This window comes from Schistocerca cancellata, chromosome 4 (assembly GCF_023864275.1).
Source record: "Schistocerca cancellata isolate TAMUIC-IGC-003103 chromosome 4, iqSchCanc2.1, whole genome shotgun sequence".
Taxonomy (NCBI): Eukaryota; Metazoa; Arthropoda; class Insecta; order Orthoptera; family Acrididae; genus Schistocerca; species Schistocerca cancellata.
The window spans coordinates 297,967,497-297,989,287 of record NC_064629.1 but is presented as its reverse complement, the minus strand read 5'-3'; positions in this window follow the sequence as shown (position 1 = coordinate 297,989,287).

Below are 21,791 nucleotides of genomic sequence, written 5' to 3'. Positions count from 1 at the left end.
CTTTCAGCACCTCTATCATCTGAATTGGGAGCTCGGCGGCCACTCCCGCCGGAGGTTCGAGTCCTCCCTCGGTCATGGGTGTGTGTGCTGCTCTTAGTGTAAGTTCGTTTAACTTAGTTTAAGTAGTGTGTAAGTCTAGGGACCGATGACCTATGCAGTTTGCTCCTTTAGGAATTCACACATATTTGAACATTTGGGTGCTCGGTAAAAGGCTCCAATTATTATTTTATTCCGGTTACCAACAATGACCTCTGTCCATACTCACTCACAGGAAGTATCTACTTCAATTTCACAGCAAGATAAACTACTTCTAACAGCAACAAATACGCCAGCGCCAACCGTGTTTAGCCTATCCTCTTGGAACACCGTCATGTTCTCCGCAAAAATTTCCGCTGAAATTATTTCCGGCTTTAGCCAGCTTTCAGTGCCTAGAACGATTTGAGGTTCAGTACTTTGTTCTAGGGCTTGAAGGTCTGGTACTTTCCCAACACAGCTACGACAGTTCACAACTGTTATACCGAAGATTCCTTTATTTACGTTCTTCTTGTGTTCGCCATGCACCCTTTGTGACTGAAGACCTTCTTGTGTTTTCCCGAGACTCTCTAACCTAAAAAACCGCCCAGTCCACGCCACTCAAGCCCTGCTACCCGTGTAGCCGCCTCCTGCGTATAGTCGACATCTGACCCATTCAGCGGAACCCAAAACCCAAGTCGAGGAATCTGCAGCCTACATGGTCGCAGAACGATGTGAGCCTCTGATTCAGACACTCCACTGGGCTTTGTACCAGAGGTCTGAAAGCGGTCTTGTCGACTATACTTCAAATGGTCAGCTCTGATTTCATCTTGCAAGCAAGACTGGCAGCCCTTACCACTTCTGTCAGCCGCTTGAAACCAGACAGAATCTCTTCTGATCCAAAGTGACACACATCTTTGGTACCGACGTGAGCCACCTACTGCAGTTGGCTGCACCCTGTGCTCTTCATGGCATCCGGGAGGACCCGTTCCACGTCTGTAATGACTCCACCCGGTATGCACACAGAACACACAATGGTTTTCTTTCCCTTCTTGGCAGCCATGTCCCTAAGGGGCCCCATAACGCGCCTAACGCTGGAACTCCCAACTATCAATAATCCAACTATCTGTGATTGTCCAGACTTCCCAAGATGAGAGGTTTCCTCTGAAACAGGACAGGTGACAGCATCTCGCTCAGTGACAGAGACAGCCACAGACAGCACCTGGATCCTGTTTGTCAGACAAACCGGGGAGGTCTTACGTGCGGCCACCTGGGAAGTCTTTCGCCGCCTGCTACACCCTGGGGCGACCTCCCACTCGACCACAGGTGAAGAGTGAACCTCAGTGTCAGCAGTAACTGGGCTGGACACCAGTGAGGACTGATCAGAGGACTCGACGTGCTGGACGTCCATTGGATCTCCACGGTCAGCCCACAACAGTGGTACCCATCCACTGCACCCTCAAGCTGTGTAACCAAAGCCATTACAGCCTGGAGCTCAGAGCGAAGTGTCACCAACTCGGCTCGTTCTGCACATAACAATGGCAATCCCTGTCCATACTGAAGACCAAGGCAAACTAAACTATGCAGATAAACGGACTATCGGCATGTGCTGCCCAACTCTACTGTAGACCCTAAAGAAAACGCAGGAACTGTGTCTAATAGATTAGATTAATATGCAGAGATTCAAAAATATAGCTACCGAAGCACTCAGGTGAAACTAAATAATTCGCTCCTGCTTAGGAACTCGTAAAAGTCACAGACTCGGTTACTTCCCTGTTGCTGCGTCTGCAGCTGTTGCTCCCTGATGAACACATGGATGAACAAAAATCATCCAAGGTATAAGTTAGTACACAGACCTCATTCAAGCGACAGAAACTGTCACCAATAGTAACAAATCTCGAAGTTAGAAGAACTGATTAAATGCAATAAGCCCCCAGTAATCAATGAACTTATGACAGTAATGTAATAAAAGGAGAAAAACTTGTATCCAATAGTCGTGATGAATACGGACAATAATTTATGAAGGGCATTCTATAGGGATAACGTTAGTAAAACTGACAAACTAAAGGGAAGGATCCCTGACAGGATATGGAGGAAGAAAAGTCGTATCAACATGTGTCTGGAAATGGATCGTTGCCACTTTAGATGGCACTGATGAATAGCAGTTTCTCTAATCACGTGTCATGTGTTCCTTATGTATTGCAGGTGGTACGGATAGTAGCAGTTGTCACGTAATCGTACTTTGGCTTACACCAGTTTGGCATGTCATCTGCCTGGAGCTTCTACTAGGGCTCGTCTCAATATCTTGTAGAACCTGCTACTCCATATCTGTTGTATGCACATTCTGCCGCCTCCATGTACATTCCAATGTCTGAAAGGACCCATGAGCAAAAAAAAAAACGTCCAAACAGGGCTTGAAATACTGTGTGATGTAGTTGGTGCCTGCAAAGGTACTTATTTTGGTATAGCCGTGCTGCCTCTCAGCCGTTTATATGTGCTTGGCCGTACAGAACACTATCTCAGCTTGTTCCCGACATGAATATCGAAAGATTCTTCTGCTTACAGTACACTGCGTTAGTCACACAGCCTACAACACACAAGGAACACACGGCACGTGGTCAGAAGAACTGTCATTCATCAGTGCTCTCTACCGTGGCAACGATGCATTTCTGGACACCTGTTCATGCGACCTTTTCCCCTCCATTCTCAGTCAGGAATCCGCTCCTGCAGCTTGTGTGTCTTATTAATGTTCACCCTATATAGGTAATGCACAATTTTTTTAAAAAGCGGGTTGGTTTTATTCAGGACTCCAATACATCATATTATTCCACATATTCCCCATTCTTTTGGCTACGAAACGCTATTTTTCAAAAACATGGTTAAAATGCTCTGAGCACTATGGAACTTAACATCTGAGGTCATCAGTCCGCTAGAACTTAAAACTACTTAAACCTAACTAACCTAAGGACATCACACACATCCATGCCCGAGGCAGGATTCGAACCTGCGACCGTAGCGGTCGCGCGGTTCCAGACTGAAGCGCCTAGAACCGCTCGGCCACACGGACCGGCGCTATTTTTCAGTATCACCTGCGTTCAGTATGATGGCCTTATACCACCTTACTTCGAGGGACTGTGTGTCCATAAATAGCACGATTCTTTCTGCTGTGGCCGCCCACTTCAGACATCGTAGCGCCTACTGCTTCAGCATCCCACTTCACATCCAACCATTATGGGATGCCTGCATCACAGGGCGTATATTCACTAGGGAAACCGACATCGTCTGTGTTGTCAACACAAATATTTACCGGCGGCCACAACACAACACAGCACCAGTTCTCCACCAACGGCCGCCAGGGACCGCTACCCGTTCATGGAGCCTGCGGAACAGCTTCACCAGAGGTCGCAGCTATCCCAGGAACTACCTTGATACGCCAGGAACGTGATCGCATATACAGGGTGTTTCAAAAATGACCGGTATATTTGAAACGGCAATAAAAACTAAACGAGCAGCGATAGAAATACACCGTTTGTTGCAATATGCTTGGGACAACAGTACATTTTCAGACAGACAAACTTTCGAAATTACAGTAGTTACAATTTTCAACAACAGATGGCGCTGCGGTCTGGGAAACTCTATAGTACGATATTTTCCACATATCCACCATGCGTAGCAATAATATGGCGTAGTCTCTGAATGAAATTACCCGAAACCTTTGACAACGTGTCTGGCGGAATGGCTTCACATGCAGATGAGATGTACTGCTTCAGCTGTTCAATTGTTTCTGGATTCTGGCGGTACACCTGGTCTTTCAAGTGTCCCCACAGAAAGAAGTCACAGGGGTTCATGTCTGGCGAATAGGGAGGCCAATCCACGCCGCCTCCTGTATGTTTCGGATAGCCCAAAGCAATCACACGATCATCGAAATATTCATTCAGGAAATTAAAGACGACCACGAGGTGTTCGCAGTGTCGTCTAAGGCAGTTTGTACCGCCACAAATTCACGAAGAATGTCCAGATAGCGTGATGCAGTACTCGTTTCGGATCTGAAAAATGGGCCAATGATTCCTTTGGAAGAAATGGCGGCCCAGACCAGTACTTTTTGAGGATGCAGGGACGATGGGACTGCAACATGGGGCTTTTCGGTTCCCCATATGCGCTAGTTCTGTTTATTGACGAAGCCGTCCAGGTAAAAATAAACTTCGTCAGTAAACCAAATGCTGCCCACATGCATATCGCCGTCATCAATCCTGTGCACTATATCGTTAGTGAATGTCTCTCGTGCAGCAATGGTAGCGGCGCTGAGGGGTTGCCGCGTTTGAATTTTGTATGGATAGAGGTGTAAACTCTGGCGCATGAAACGATACGTGGACGTTGGCGTCATTTGGACCACAGCTGCAACACGGCGAACGGAAACCCTAGGCCGCTGTTGGATCACCTGCTGCACTAGCTGCGCGTTGCCCTCTGTGGTTGCCGTACGCGGTCGCCCTACCTTTCCAGCACGTTCATCCGTCACGTTCCCAGTCCATTGAAATTTTTCAAACAGATCCTTTATTGTATCGCTTTTCGGTCCTTTGGTTACATTAAACCTCCGTTGAAAACTTCGTCTTGTTGCAACAACACTGTGTTCTAGGCGGTGAAATTCCAACACTAGAAAAATCCTCTGTTCTAAGGAGTAAACCATGTTGTCTACAGCACACTTGCACGTTGTGAACAGCACACGCTTACAGCAGAAAGACGACGTACAGAATGGCGCACCCACAGACTACGTTGTCTTCTATATCTTTCACATCACTTGCAGCGCCATCTGTTGTTGAAAATTGTAACTACTGTAATTTCGAAAGTTTGTCCGCCTGAAAATGTACTGTTGTCGCAAGCATATTGCAACAAACGGTGTATTTCTATCGCTGCTCGTTTAGTTTTTATTGCCGTTTCAAATATACCGGTCATTTTTGAAACACCCTGTATATCCAGCAAATACATCAGCCAAACGGGCTTCATAGAGCGGCGCACTGCCGAGAAAGAACAAACAGTTTGGCGTACCGCTTCAAAGTATACAGAGCTGCCACAGCGGCAGCCACGGCCAAACTCCTCTTCTAGCTCGCCAGTCTGTTGCAGATGGACTTGGTATTGTCGACGAACATCTTGACATTGTAGAACTGTTTGATTGTGATCTCTCCCCCTGAAGAGTCGGGTCTTTTCTATTAGTATCTGTTATTTTATATTTGTAACGATCCACAGTTGGGATCGAGTCTGTTGTTCTTTTGGAGATTGTATTATTGTTTCGTTTTGGTTAGTCCAATAAATTGTTTTCGGACTTATGTTTTCCGCATTTCTACTCTGCTAGCGCAGATACATCACTTTTCGTCCACATCGGGATCAACGTGTTAGTGCATCGATAACCTCCTCATCGTCCACGTGCTGTATCCCCTGGAGTGCATCCTACATTGGACCTAACAGATGGAAGTCGGAATGTATGAGATCCGGGCTGTGGGGTGGATGAGGAAAAAGAGTCCAATGACGTTCTGCGAGCTCCTCTCGGTTGCGTAGACGTGTGTGAGGCCTTGCGTTGTCGTGGAAAAAGAGAAGGTCGTTTGCATTTTTGTGATGATGAACGTGCTTAAGTCATTTCTCTGGTTTCCTGAGTGTAGCATAATACGCTTCATGGTTAATCGTTGCACCATGAGGGAGGACATGAAACAGAATAACCCCTTCAGAGTTTCAAAAGACCGTCGCCATGACTTTACCAGCTGAGGATGCGGCTTTAAACTTTTTCTTCGGATGAAACTTGCTGTGGCCCCACTCCATGGATTGTAGTTTTGTTTCCAATTCGAAGTGATGAACCCACATGTTTCGTAGCCTGTGACGATTTTCGACAAAAATTGTCATGATCGGTCTCGTAATGCACATAAAACTCTGCACAGGTGGTCCTTCATTGCTCGATATGGTCTTCTGTTAGGTGTTGAGGCATCCATCAGGCACACATCTTTGGGTACTCCAAACTGCGGACGACTGTGTCTGCACTACCAACAGAGACGAATAGTTGAGCAGCGAGGTATCTGACTGTGGTCAGTCGATCACCTCAAGCGAGAGTGTGGGCACATTCCAACACTGCAGGAGTCAAACGCGTGGTGCCGGCCGGCACCTGAGAGGTCGGGCAGGTTTGCCGGACCTTGTTGCGATGATGACCCGTAGACCCAACGTGCTTTTTTTCACTGCCAGGTAGGTCTCAGTAGACATTCTGCAAGTGCCTATGAATATCTGCGATGCTCTGGTTTTCCACCAAAAGAAATTCAGTGAGAGCCCTCTGCTTGGAGCGCACCATCGTCACAGACGCCATTTTGAAGGCTACGTGTAGCATCGCCAGGTATTGCAACTTCATGAAACTATAGGGGCTGTAACATAAATATTCCATAATGTCCCACACCAAATTCAGCATTTTTTTCAATCGTCATTGGCGGAGAAAAATATGTGTTATGTCACTTATGAAATGGCTCTCATGTCTTGTAATAAAAGACTCCTAACATACAAGACTCCTACATACATGTCATGTAAAGGGACTTTTTGTTCAATGTTGATGTCAGATGCAGGTGTGCATATAGAAATCAACATTCAAGGGGACTTTTGTGGGGCCGCAGATAGATTTAAAAAATTGACCTCCATATCAAGAGAAATAATTATTAAATGACAGCTCCTTATAGGCTTAAGTGAAATAACACTTAATTTTATTCTGACAAGCATGTATGTAATGCAGCATGCATGAACTTCGTAAGTATTACTAAGATAAAAAATGCACAAAGATAATAATATTAAAACATTTGAATTGAAAATCAATGTTGAAACTGATGGAAGTGGTTCAAAAGAGCAAAACACCGGAAATGTTATTCGTACTGAATTCTTAATGACAGGAAAAGAATTGAGAGAATAGGGTTTACGATGGGATCAACAGAAAATAACGTAAATGGTGCTAAACTTAAAATCTGGGAATAAATTTTACTGCAATTACACAGATAGCCTGTTTTCTCTATAACACTGATCAATTACTAAAAGTGCACAGATAATAATGTCATCAGAATTTCTAAATCACTTGTATGGGGAAAATATTTGCACCAACTGACATGAGAACTTGTGGGTGTTCCTGGCCAATAGTGTCATTACATGTGAAACATTGTCTCAAGTTATGAAACATATATTCATCACCCCGAGCATTAACTGTTGGAACCATGGTGTGGGTAGGTATTATACACGAATAAGACTGATTTGATCAATGTTGGAGCGAGGCTAAACAAGGGTCCACACAGCCATAGGATTTTTGAATTTTTCTATGTTCTGGTACTTGAAGTTCATAACTCAGATGTTAATGCAGCAAAATAATTAGCTGCAAATCTCAAGGATTCTCGGGAAAGTTGACACTGAAGTTTTCCGACTGTCTTTAATACGCCAAAGAAATGTCTGTTTTTCTCGCCTGGCCGTCTGGTTTTGTAGTAGAATGCTCTCCTGTCACGTAGGGGTTTTAGGTTCGGTTCTACATCTACATCTACATCTACACGATTACTCTGCAATTCACATTTAAGTGCTTGGCAGAGGGTTCATCGAACCACAATCGTACTATCTCTCTACCATTCCGCTCCCGAACAGCGCGCGGGAAAAACGAACACATAAACCTTTCTGTTCGAGCTCTGATTTCTCTTATTTTATTTTGATGATCATTTCTACCTATGTAGGTTGGGCTCAACAAAATATTTTCGCATTCGGAAGAGAAAGTTGGTGACTGAAATTTCGTAAATAGATCTCGCCGCTACGAATAACGGCTTTGCTTTAATGACTCCCATCCCAACTCGTGTACCATATCTGCCACACTCTCTCCCCTATTACGTGATAGTACAAAACGAGCTGCCCTTTTTTGCACCCTTTAGATGTCCTCCGTCAATCCCACCTGGTAAGGATCCCACACCGCGCAGCAATATTCTAACAGAGGACGAACGAGTGTAGTGTAAGCTGTCTCTTTAGTGGACTTGTTGCATCTTCTAAGTGTCCTGCCAATGAAACGCAACCTTTGGCTCGCCTTCCCCACAATATTATCTATGTGGTCTTTCCAGCTGAAGTTGTTCGTAATTTTTACACCCAGGTACTTAGTTGAAATGACAGTCTTGAGAACTGTACTATTTATCAAGTAATCGAATTCCAACGGATTTCTTTTGGAACTCATGTGGATCACCTCACACTTTTCGTTATTTAGCGTCAACTGCCACCTGCCACACCATACAGCAATCTTTTCTAAATCGCTATTACTGGTCTTCGGATGACCTTACTAGACGGTAAATTACAGCATCATCTGCGAACAACCTAAGAAAACTGCTCAGATTGTCACCCAGGTCATTTATATAGATCAGGAATAGCAGAGGTCCCAGGACGCTTCCCTGGGGAACACTTGATATCACTTCAGTTTTACTCGATGATTTGCCGTCTATTACTACGAACTGCGACCTTCGTGACAGGAAATCACGAATCCAGTCGCACAACCGAGACGATATCCCATAGGCCCGCAGCTTGATTAGAAGTCGTTTGTGAGGAACGGTGTCAAAAGCTTTCCGGTCCTTTTCCTTACTCCCTCTTCCTTCCACTTCAACCCTTCTGCCAAAAGGAGCCACCAGCTCTAAAAAACTTGCACATATATTTAACCTTTATGTGTTTTTAATCCTGGTGCCACTTGGTTAGTAGACTGCTTTCATCAATCCAATTATAATATAGCTAAGAGTTGGTACACTAGATCACCCGTTTGGAAAGTACAAGATATACAATTTTTCATATGGCAGTCATTGTACTGGGGGCACTCAGTCATTGAAACATTTCATAATAACAACATTACTTCCTGTAGTAATTGTCACAGAATATGGTATTCATTGTACAGGGGGCAATCAGTCTCAGTGTACAGGGGGCACTCTGTCATTGAAACATTTCATAAGAACAAAATTACTTCCTGAAGTAATTGTCACAGAAAGTGCGGCTTTTTATATTTCGTTCTGTGTTAAGTTTCTTCATGGGACTTTCACAATTTAGCTTTCGGGAGTGGACGATTCTCAAGATAACTGGAAGCAAAATCTGCTCCAGGAAATATTTCCCTGATATTTAGGCAATTTTGATATCACACCTCAGAAAGGCTGAAATTAAAGCAACTCATGCAAAATATGGATTGGATTTTTATGTAAATAAATATTTTTTTCTTTAGATCAAAAACTGTAACTAAGACAGAAATTCCTGACACAACACACTTCCAGTTGTATACTAAATTCTGTTTCCCATAAAATACATATTTTTGTAATATTTTATGTAAATAAATATTTTAAATGATTTTTCTGAAAACAAATTATCATTTTTATTTGTTATAATTTTGAACTTTAACAAAAATTTGTGCAGTGTCATATTATGAGAACATAATTTGAATGAACTTCATTTATAAATGTATTGCGTAGTGAGTGACTCCACTACACGTGGTTCCTTGCTAACTGGGGGAATCCCTTATTTACAATGTGGATGACTGACACAATGTGCACAAGTCGTCAGTCACTGTCCTTATCTTGTTCAAAACAGAGCATTTATTATAGCCGGTATGTTAAATGAAATGATTGTTGATACAAGACGAAGGTAAAGTCAAGTATTCACACTGTTATACATCAATATGTTGATGAATTTAATGGCATCTTTGCAACTGATGAAAGAATTCTATTCTGCCAAAAGTGTGGGAAATCAGTGGTTGATAAAATTTTTTAGACAAGTGTGCATGTTCTAATAGCAATTCCTTGAAGTTTAAAGTACATAAAGATGGGAAAAATTCATTAGCGCTCGAGACTGGTAATCACTGGTTGGAGTCGCGCTTCGGTGATTTTTTTTCATTTTTTCGTTCAGTTCGAATGGCTGCGTCATTTAGATGTCTTATTGACCAAATATATAATAATTCACAGATACTTAATCGCTATTTTATGAAAAATGCAAATCTTCTTCTTTCTAATTACATATCACATGCAAAAATCCAGTTTTCATTGCAAATATAAATTCTTAATTACTGATCTTTTATAAAAGATTGTTTACATTAAAAAACACTAAAAATTAAATTCTTTTTCTGCCTTATGTATTTTACACTTCACTGAAATTTTCATGGAACATAGTTTTTTTTATAAAATTTTGGGAAGGCTAGGAATGTAACGCGTGACACACACGTGGTAGACGTGGATTCTACCACACAGCCACACTACTTGACAAGAAAAATCGACCTCGGTTTAGCGTATTAAAGATCGTCGGAAAACATAAAAGATGATTTTCCCGAAAATTTTTGATAGTTTCATCGAAATGTTTTGGGTGATTAATCTGTGAGTTCTAAACTTTATTCACCGTAAATTAAAAAAGTTTCCAAAATCCGATAGTCGAGTGGTCTCCTTGTAAGAGCTCCTCAGTATGTAGTAAAAATGGTAAACTTAGTTGTCATTCACTTCAGGAGCAGGGTACGAGATAGTACAGACCGCAAGAATAATGGAACTGGCAGACCCCCACACTGTATTTCACTCAACAGCTGCCTTGAGGAATATACGGATGATCGACTGGTCAATGCATTCCCTTGATTTGTCACTCAAAGGGTATTGCTTCGATGTGATGGGAAGACATACACTTCCATTCCAGCGCCTAGCCAACAGTCTTCACGAACTCATGTACAAATGTTTATGGCTTTGCAAGAAATCCCTATGGAATTAGGAGGCCGTTTGCTTCCAGGCCACAACGAACGCCTAATACTAATTTTGATGGTGGACATGACTTACGACTAGAATGAGATCCTGTAATACCCATTATTTGATGACGTGCTCCACAAAGTTCGATAAATACCGGACTCATGCTTCTTGGCGTAAACTTCCTATTTTCCGTTAACTTGCCATCCATTTTCTCTCCAACGCAAAGTTTTGCAAGACACATCTTACTGGGCGTACATAGCTAGTGGTGAGGCTAAAGGTATTTTTTCCCTATTGGAACAAAATAATTCCCAACAAACACGGAGATTAATTTACAAAGCGTCCAAAATTAAAATATTTTGGGAGGAATGATACTGACAGTGATTCAGCAAACAGATGTTTGATGAGTTTCTGACCTATTCCACAGCAGGTTGATACTATGGGAACATGGAAGCAATGATGTACCTGTCAGTAAGTGCCATCGTGCCTTAAAACAAAAAATAAACTTTGTTTTGGTGGATTACTAGTTGCTTTAGTCTGCCCCATTAGTTGTGTGTGGTATAAAATGTGTTTTTTGTTTATATCTTCGCAGATTTTTAACTGATTTGTTCAATAATGTTCATCAGCATAACTATCTAATTTTTCTCTCTGTCTGCTCTGATCGGAATAATAATAATTTCTGGTAAACGTATTCCACTAAGAGGTGACATTCCGGCCCCTCTCTGAAATAGCTTGTGTATCTTCCATAATTATTTTTAGCTCTTTAATTGTGTTTCTGCAAATGTATTGCTCTTTTAACGGGTTTAAGGGAAATTTGAGTTCACAGCTAACGTATCATGTGTCGTAATTCGAACATAATATTGTGTTTTTTATAACAGGTATCAAGTAATTTTTCATAAGAACTCTTGTAACAGGAATGTCTTACACTAAGAGCGTAAGACCGTGTGTTTTTTCAGGAGCATGCATTTCTGCAAGAGACGTGTTCACTTATCAGATCTAATAACGTCACACTCAATTCTTGCAAACTAGATCCAACCGCATGTATGGTAACTTTACTGCAAATACTAAACACTCGTGATAACTCACGTAAACATGATGTGTAGTAATAACTTTAAATGGTACTGAGAACCAACGATAAGGCTTAAATAATGGGAGCAGTGTAAAAACCAACTGCAGTCACGCCAGGGAAACTGAAGACAAGGCAAAATATGAAAAAGAAAAACGAGCACTAAATGATGCCAATGAGGAAGAGGGAGATAGAGAGAGAGAGAGAGAGAGCGAGAGAGAGAGAGACAGAGAGAGAGAATGCGAACGGGGAGGAAGAAGCTGCGAAAAGAGGCAGTATGTAGACAAGGCAGTATTGATGCAGGCAGGCTTTAGCATTGCTCTTATTGCCTGCCCAACCATATCATAAATGGCAAAAGTTACAGAACGAAAAAAGAAGAAAAAAAAACAGATAAATAAGATATCGCGTCACGTTTAGTGAGCGGCGCACACAGCTGTTGAGGCGATGGACTGCTATTAAAGAGAAAAAGCGCAGAGGTGGCTCTGTGGTTAAGGTACTTGGCTCACACTGTGACTGTCATAGACATAGTCACATGCATTTGTCAACATAGAGATTTTCGGTTGTCGTTACCTAGAAGACCAATGCAGAATGTGAACTGTGCACAAAGAGTTATTCTTTTCACATTTTCAATGCCAAAGGTCGAAGCTCGTTCAGAGGCTACACTTGAATTTCCCAGATTTGTGCGTTTTGAGCAAAGGAAAAAGGCCCCAGCCAATGATTCGAAGAGCTTAGTGATTTCTGTCAAAATAATCACTTGTTACTATTACTAAAGAAGCTGTATTTGCAGGAAGGCGAGCTGGCTAATTTCTGAGAAATAATTCTGTAAATTGGCACGTGGGATAGCACAATCGTGTGAGGGCTGACAATAGTTCGTAGACGCAGAAAATTAGCAGTGCAGAAACGTGCAGAATGTCCTCTTGAATTGATAGGTGAAAGCGTTAACATTTATCATAAGTTTATCAACAGCAGTGATGAATCAGCCGACTAACTTCTACATACATAAGCCACTGGAAAGAATCAAAACTAGAAGAATAAAGTTGAGTCACTAGCTTTTATAGCAACTAGCTGACAAACGTTAACTTTCCTAAAGAAGCTAAAAGGCAAGAACAAATACACAAAGGACGTCAGATAATTCAGAAAACGTGGTTTCCCGAACTGAAATCGCCGTTAAAGTTAAACACAAAGTAATACTAAATCCAATACGTACCTAGTGAGGACAGTGTACAGCTGGAAGCATTCATATGATGTGGAAAACCAGATATAGTTTATCTGATACCATTGATAGAGGTCTGCGATCGAAGTTCATCAAATAGTAGAAGTGTATTTTTATCTTAGAAAAGATGTAAGTGCAAAAACTGTTAGTCTATTGCCGGCTCAGCAATGCATACAAGCTTCTAGCAAAAACCTGTTGAAGACAACTGGCCCTAATATTCTCAAGCCTGTCTACTCAAATGATACATTCTTTACAGCATAGTGAAGCACAACGAATCTAGTTACGCTTCTTAAAGATTAACAGAAAGAAAGACTAGCAAATAAAATTAAAACCTTCGGAGCACTCATAGACCAGACAGTAACACATGGCGGTCTGGAAGGACGATATAACCATCGAGGTTCTCAAATTGATGTCATGCGTGATAGCTCCCCGAATCCAGAACGTCACGACTGAAATGCAGCTATAGATGTACGTAGGGAGCGTTGTAAGCATTATAAGATCCAAAAAAAATTGAATACGAGAGGAATCAGTCATTCGTCAACTGTTCTGCATATTATGCACTGCCGTCATGGCTATCAGACTTCTCAAAACTAAGAATTCGTAACAATACAGCTCACAAAATATGTGGAATAACTTGGTGGTTAACTCTATTATCCTATGTTTTTCAACCATTGGGCTAGTATATTTGTCAAGAGACTGTTGTAAAAGCACAAATATTGCAACTCAGCGCTACAAACACCTAATTCTATATCTACATCTGCATAGATACTCCGCAAACCGCCGTACGGTGCGTGGCGAATGGTACCCTGCACTACTACTTGTCATTTCCTTTCCTGTTCCACTCCCGAACAGAGCGAGGGAAAAACGACTATCTATGTGCCTCCGTATGAGCCCTAATTTCCCGTATCTTAGCATCGTGATCCTTATGCACTATTTACACACATCAAAAAAAGTTATGCATCACCTCAGTTCCGAGACTTCCGGAACCTGTACAGAAAACTAGAATAGAGATCAACATAAACATCCTTTTTATTGGTCATAAAAATCACACATAGCATATTTTACCACCAGACAGCGAGACCTTCACAGGTGTTGTTCCAGATTGCTGTACACACCGGTATCTCTAACACCCAGTAGCACGTCCTCTCGCACTGTTACATGTATTCGTCGTGGCATACTATCCACAAGTTCATCAAGGCACTGTTGGTCCAGATTGTCCCACTCCTCAACAGCGATTCGGCGTAGATCCCCAGAGCGGTTGGTGGGTCACGTCGTCCATGAACAGCCCTTTTCAATCTATCCCAGGCATGTTCGATAGGGTTCATGTCTGGAGAACATGCTGGCCACTCTAGTCGAACTATTTCGTTATCCTAAAGGAAGTCATTAACATGATGTGACCGATGGGGGCGCAAATTGTCGTCCATGAAGACGACTGCCTCGCCAATATGCTGCCGATATGGTTGCACTATCGATTGGAGGATGGTATTCACGTATCGTACAGCCGTTACGCCGTCTTCCATGACCACCAGCGGCGAAGGTCGGCCCTACACAATGCCATCCCAAAACAGCAGGGAACCTCCACCTTGCTGCCCACGTCTCCGACGATTGTCTGGTTGATGGCATATGCGACACTCATCGGTGAAGAGAACATGATGCCAGTCCTGAGCGGTCCATTCGGCATGTTGTTGGGCCCATCTGTACCACGCTGCATGGTGTCGTGGTTGCGAAGATGGTCCTCGCCATGGACTCGAGATTGAAGTTGCGCATCATGCAGCCTATTGTGCACAGTTTATGTCGTAACACGACGTCCTGTGGCTGCACGGAAAGCAATATTCAACATGGTGGCGTTGCTGTCAGGGTTCCACCGAACCATGATCCGTAGGTAGCGGTCATCCACTGCAGTAATAGCCCCTGTGCGGCCTGAGCGAGGCATGTAATCGACAGTTCCTGTCTCTCTGTATCTCCTCTAGCAGCCCATCTCTGAACTACTTCGAAGTCTTCCTTCACTCTTACCTGGTACGGATCCCATACACTCAAGCTGTACTCAAGAATAGGTCGCACCAGCGTCGTATATGAGGTCTCCTTAACAGGTCAGCCACACTTTCCTAAAATTCGCCCAATAAACCGAAGTCGACCATTCGTCTTCCCTATCAGAGTTCTCATATACTTATTCCACCTCTAATCACTTTGCAACGTTACGCCCAGATATTTAAACGTCTTGACTGTGTCAAGCAGGACACTAGTAACGCTGTATCAGAACATCACAGGTGTGATCTTTCTTACACATCCGCACTGACTTAAATTTTGCCACATTTAGGTCTAGCTGTCATTCATCACACCAACTGGAAACTTTGCCTGTATGTTCCTACAGTCATTCATCTTCGACGCTTTACTGTACTCCATGCCATCATCAGCAAACAACTGGAGATTGCTGCCCACCCTGTTCACCAAATTATTTATGTATATAGAGAACAACACATTTCCCTGGGGCGCTCCTCACGATACCCTTGTCTCTGATGAACACTGGCCATTGAGGAAGACATACTGGCCAGCCACTCACATATCTGTGAATTTATTCCGTATTCTCGTACCTTTGTTAACGCCTGCAATGGGGAACCGTGTCAAATGCTTTCCAGAAATCTAGAAATATGGAATCTGCCTGTTGCCCTTCATCCATTGCACGCAGTATATCATGTGAGAAAAGGGCAAGCTGAGTTTCGCACGAGTGATGCTGTCTAAAACAATGCTGATCCTTACCACAATAAAATCCACTCTTGTTACGCAGTAGCTACGAGTGCTACGCGATGTTTCCCCATCATATCTTCGGCGCAAAAAGGCGTTTCTGACACACTTCACCAATATAATGAACAGCCCGCATTTGCCAATACACGAAGACAATAATGATAAAAATGTAGTCTGAATTCTACAAATCCACAAATCATATATGCAAGTGGCTTGAAGGATAGCAATATCCAAACATCTAGCAAATGACGTAACGGACACAATAATACAGGGTGATCAGAAACAGTCTGAAAATCTTGTAAGCGTGTTGCAGGGTAAGTTGTGCTGAGAAGTAACTGCTAACCAAAAAATACGATTTGTTACGCCGTTTCCGATTTAATTAGCATTGAAGTTAGCCAATGAGGTCGTTGCGCTCCAAAATCCGATCAGCCTGCCAGAGACAGTGTCACCAGACTTGTTCTTCGTTTGGTTTCCTCAAGCCGAACAAACGTAGCTTTTGCTCACCTAGTTTAAATTTATCACTTCTGAAAAAGACACATTTTAACTGGTAATTAGCAGCTGAACAAGTGGTAACTCACGGACCCACATATGTTTCTGCATTACTGTATTTAGCGCGTGCAAGTGCCTCAGTCTGCCCGCGCAATGATCTGATTGGCTAACATCAATGCTAATTAAATTGTAAACAGAGGACCTCATAGAATTTTGTTATTAACAATTATTTCTCAGCACAAACTACCCTGCAACACCGTTATAAGCTTTTCAAACTCTTTCTGAACACCCGCCTCACGCATACACTTTTACCAATCGCACATGTGTGTACGTTCACCCCGAAGTTTGAAGACTGACTGCCCTAGTCCACAACACAACCACCAGAGGTTTCTTGAAACTATCCTACCAGCTGCCCCACCCACCCCCATCTTCCACCACCTCCCGCCCCCATTCCACAAAAACCTGAGGACTGCGTCCATAGCCTCCTGTAGGGGGAATGGAAGGAGGTGATAATGGATGAGTGTAGCGGGAATACTTTTCGGAAAATAATGGTGATGTACACGTCCACCCGCTCGATACAATTTGAAAAGAGCCTCGTCCGATCAGCCAACATGTTTCCAGTCGCCAACAGTCCAATGCCAGTCTTAACGGGCCTGTGACAGCGAGAGCGAGAGCACCAGCAGCAGCACAGTACTGTTTGTATAAAGCGTTTATTTTGCATTTTGTTTACGACCTTCCACTAAGGAAGGGATTCTATTTGTGTTTATCTGCTCTGCATAGTAACTAACAGTTCTTGATAAAACTTTACGTAGTTTTCGTGTTAGATTTCTTAGTGTTTTCTTGATCGTTTAGAACAGAAAGCGCCCTAAAACCGTCATTTGTTTGTTTCGCGGCCGTTAGCCACTAGTCACTTGAATCAGCAGTTGTCTTGTGACAGCGAGAGCGAGAGCACCAGCAGCAGCACAGTACTGTTTGTATAAAGCGTTTATTTTGCATTTTGTTTACGACCTTCCACTAAGGAAGGGATTCTATTTGTGTTTATCTGCTCTGCATAGTAACTAACAGTTCTTGATAAAACTTTACGTAGTTTTCGTGTTAGATTTCTTAGTGTTTTCTTGATCGTTTAGAACAGAAAGCGCCCTAAAACCGTCTTTGTTTGTTTCGCGGCCGTTAGCCACTAGTCACTTGAATCAGCAGTTGTCTTGTGACAGCGAGAGCGAGAGCACCAGCAGCAGCGAGTACTGTTTGTATAAAGCGTTTTTGTACTTATTTGCTGCGCTTAGCTTTTAAATAGTTTTTCTGGGAAAACCTAGCGTAGTTTTCGCGTCTTGTATTTCAGTGAGTGTTTCTTGATTATCAGAGTAGCTCATCAGAAGATTATCTTGGGAATTTGTCACCGTATAGGGTAGGGTAAACATAGTCATGTGTAGGGACTGTGGTTGTTGTGAGCGGACGCAAGGAGAATTGGCCACTCTTCGGGAGCAGGTGGAGGCTTTGTCTGTTAGGCTCATCGAGCTCGAGGCGCAGGCGTCGGCTCGTAGTGGCGTTGGGGCAACTGTGGTGAGACCTATGCCTACTTCGGTGGCCTTGGAATCACATGGAACCCCTGATGTTGCTGCGTCTTCCGGCAGTGAGCATCTTACCGGTCAGCCATCACTCCAGGGTGAATGGCGGACAGTGGTGGGCTCTCGCGTGCCTGGCCGAAAGGCGAAGGTGGGATCTGGCCGCGTGGCAGCTGCCTTACCCCTTTCCAACAGGTACGGGGTGCTTCCTAGTGGTGATGACATCGTTTCCGAGCCACCACAGGATGCCTCGCCTGTTGGGCCAGTGGCCGATTCTCCGGCAAGGTCCCGACAGTCACAGAGGGCGGGCCTATTAGTTATAGGGAGCTCCAACGTTAGGCGGGTTATGGAGCCCCTCAGGAAAATAGCGGGTAGGTCGGGGAAGAATGCCAGTGTGCACTCGGTGTGCTTGCCGGGGGGTCTCGTCCGTAATGTGGAGGAGGCCCTTCCGGCAGCTATTGAACGCACTGGGTGTGACCGGCTGCAGATAGTAGCACATGTCGGAACGAATGACGCCTGCCGCTTGGGTTCTGAGGCCATCCTTGGTTCCTTCCGGCGGCTGGCTGATTTGGTGAAGACAACCAGCATCGCACGCGGAGTGCAAGCTGAGCTTAATATCTGCAGCATAGTGCCCAGAGTCGATCGCGGTCCTCTGGTTTGGAGCCGTGTGGAGGGTCTAAACCAGAGGCTCAGACGACTCTGCGACTATAATGGTTGCAAATTCATCGACCTCCGTTATTGGGTGGAGAACTGTAGGGCCCCCCTAGACAGGTCAGGCGTGCACTACACACCGGAAGCAGCTACTAGGGTAGCAGAGTACGTGTGGCGTGCACACGGGGGTTTTTTAGGTTAGAGGGACCCCCCCTTGGGCGAAACGATAAAATACCTGACGGCTTACCAGAGAGGACATTATCATCGTTGATAAAGAACGTCCGTCCTCAGAGACCAAAAACAGGAAAAGTTAACGTAATATTGGTAAACTGCAGGAGTATCCAGGGCAAGGTTCCTGAATTAGTATCTCTTATTGAAGGAAATAGTGCGCATATAGTATTAGGAACGGAAAGTTGGTTAAAACCGGAAGTGAACAGTAACGAAATCCTAGACACAGAATGGAATATATACCGCAAGGATAGGATAAACGCCAATGGTGGAGGAGTATTTATAGCAGTAAAGAATTCAATAATATCCAGTGAAGTTATTAGCGAATGCGAATGTGAAATAATCTGGGTTAAGCTAAGTATCAAAGGTGGGTCAGATATGATAGTCGGATGCTTCTATAGACCACCTGCATCAGCAACCGTAGTAGTTGAGCGCCTCAGAGAGAACCTGCAGAACGTCGTGAAGAAGTTTCGTGATCATACTATTGTAATAGGGGGAGACTTCAATCTACCAGGTATAGAATGGGATAGTCACACAATCAGAACTGGAGCCAGGGACAGAGACTCTTGTGACATTATCCTGACTGCCTTGTCCGAGAATTACTTCGAGCAGATAGTTAGAGAACCAACTCGTGAAGCTAACGTTTTAGACCTCATAGCAACAAATAGACCGGAACTTTTCGACTCCGTGAATGTAGAAGAGGGTATCAGTGATCATAAGTCAGTGGTTGCATCAATGACTACAAGTGTAATAAGAAATGCCAAGAAAGGAAGGAAAATATATTTGCTTAACAAGAGTGATAGGGCACAAATCGCAGAATATCTGAGTGACCACCATCAAACGTTCATTTCTGAGGAAGAGGATGTGGAACAAAAATGGAAAAAATTCAGAAACATCGTCCAGTACGCCTTAGATAAGTTCGTACCGACTAAGGTCCAAAGCGAGGGGAAAGATCCACCGTGGTATAACAATCATGTACGAAAGATACTACGGAAACAAAGAAAGCTTCATCATAGGTTTAAGAGTAGTCGAATCATAGCTGATAAGGAAAAGCTGAACGAAGCGAAAAAGAGCGTAAAGAGAGCAATGAGAGAAGCATTCAACGAATTCGAACATAAAACATTGGCAAACAATCTAAACAAGAACCCTAAAAAGTTCTGGTCATATGTAAAATCGGTAAGCGGATCTAAATCCCCTATTCAGTCACTCGTTGACCACGATGGCACCGAAACAGAGGACGACCGAAGAAAGGCAGAAATACTGAATTCAGTGTTCCGAAACTGTTTCACTGCGGAAAATCGTAACACGGTCCCTGACTTCAGCCGTCGCACGGACGCCAAAATGGAAAACATTGAAATAAACGATATCGGAATTGAAAAACAACTGCTATCACTTAGTAGCGGAAAAGCATCCGGACCAGACGAGATACCCTTAAGATTCTACAGTGATTATGCTAAAGAACTTGCCCCCTTTCTATCAGCAATTTATCGTAGATCGCTGGAAGAACGTAAAGTACCTAGCGACTGGAAGAAAGCGCAGGTCGTTCCCATTTTCAAGAAGGGTCATAAATCAGATGCGAATAATTATAGGCCTATTTCGCTTACGTCAATCTGTTGTAGAATAATGGAACATGTTTTGTGTTCTCGTATTATGACGTTCTTAGATAATACAAATCTCCTTCATCATAACCAACATGGATTCCGCAAACAGAGATCATGTGAAACTCAGCTCGCCCTATTTGCCCAAGAAATTCACAGTGCCGTAGACACTGGCGAGCAGATTGATGCCGTATTCCTGGACTTCAGGAAGGCATTTGATACGGTTCCGCACTTACGTTTAATGAAAAAAAATACGAGCTTACGGAATATCGGACCAGGGTTGTGATTGGATTCAGGATTTCCTAGAAGAAAGAACTCAACATGTCATTCTTAACGGTTCAAAATCTGCAGATGTAGAGGTAATTTCGGGAGTACCGCAAGGAAGCGTGATAGGACCTTTATTGTTTACAATATACATAAATGACTTAGTTGACAACATCGGTAGCTCCGTGAGGCTATTTGCAGATGACACGGTTGTCTACAAGAAAGTAGCAACATCAGAAGACTCGTACGTACTCCAGGAAGACCTGCAGAGGATTAATGCATGGTGCGACAGCTGGCAGCTTTCCCTAAACGTAGATAAATGTAATATAATGCGCATACATAGGGGCAGAAATCCATTCCAGTACGATTATGCCATAGGTGGTAAACCATTGGAAGCGGTAACGACCGTAAAATACTTAGGAGTTACTATCCGGAGCGATCTGAAGTGGAATGATCACATAAAACAAATAGTGGGAAAAGCAGGCGCCAGGTTGAGATTCATAGGAAGAATTCTAAGAAAATGTGACTCATCGACGAAAGAAGTAGCTTACAAAACGCTTGTTCGTCCGATTCTTGAGTATTGCTCATCAGTATGGGACCCTTACCAGGTTGGATTAATAGAAGAGATAGACATGATCCAGCGAAAAGCAGCGCGATTCGTCATGGGGACATTTAGTCAGCGCGAGAGCGTTACGGAGATGCTGAACAAGCTCCAGTGGCGGACACTTCAAGAAAGGCGTTACGCAATACGGAGAGGTTTATTATCGAAATTACGAGAGAGCACATTCCGGGAAGAGATGGGCAACATATTACTACCGCCCACATATATCTCGCGTAATGATCACAACGAAAAGATCCGAGAAATTAGAGCAAATACGGAGACTTACAAGCAGTCGTTCTTCCCACGCACAATTCGTGAATGGAACAGGGAAGGGGGGATCAGATAGTGGTACAATAAGTACCCTCCGCCACACACCGTAAGGTGGCTCGCGGAGTATAGATGTAGATGTAGATGTAGGGGAGGCATAAAGCTTTGTGTTGTGCAGTCATCAAAGGTACACGAATGGGTTTTCGTCTCCGAAAGCCCATGTCGATGATGTTTCGTTGAATGGTTCGAACGCTGGCACTTGTTGATGGGCCGGCCGCAGTGACCGAGCGGTTAAAGGCGCTGCAGTCTGGAACCGCACGACCGCTACGGTCGCAGGTTCGAATCCTGCGTCGGGCATGGATGTGTGTGATGTCCTTAGG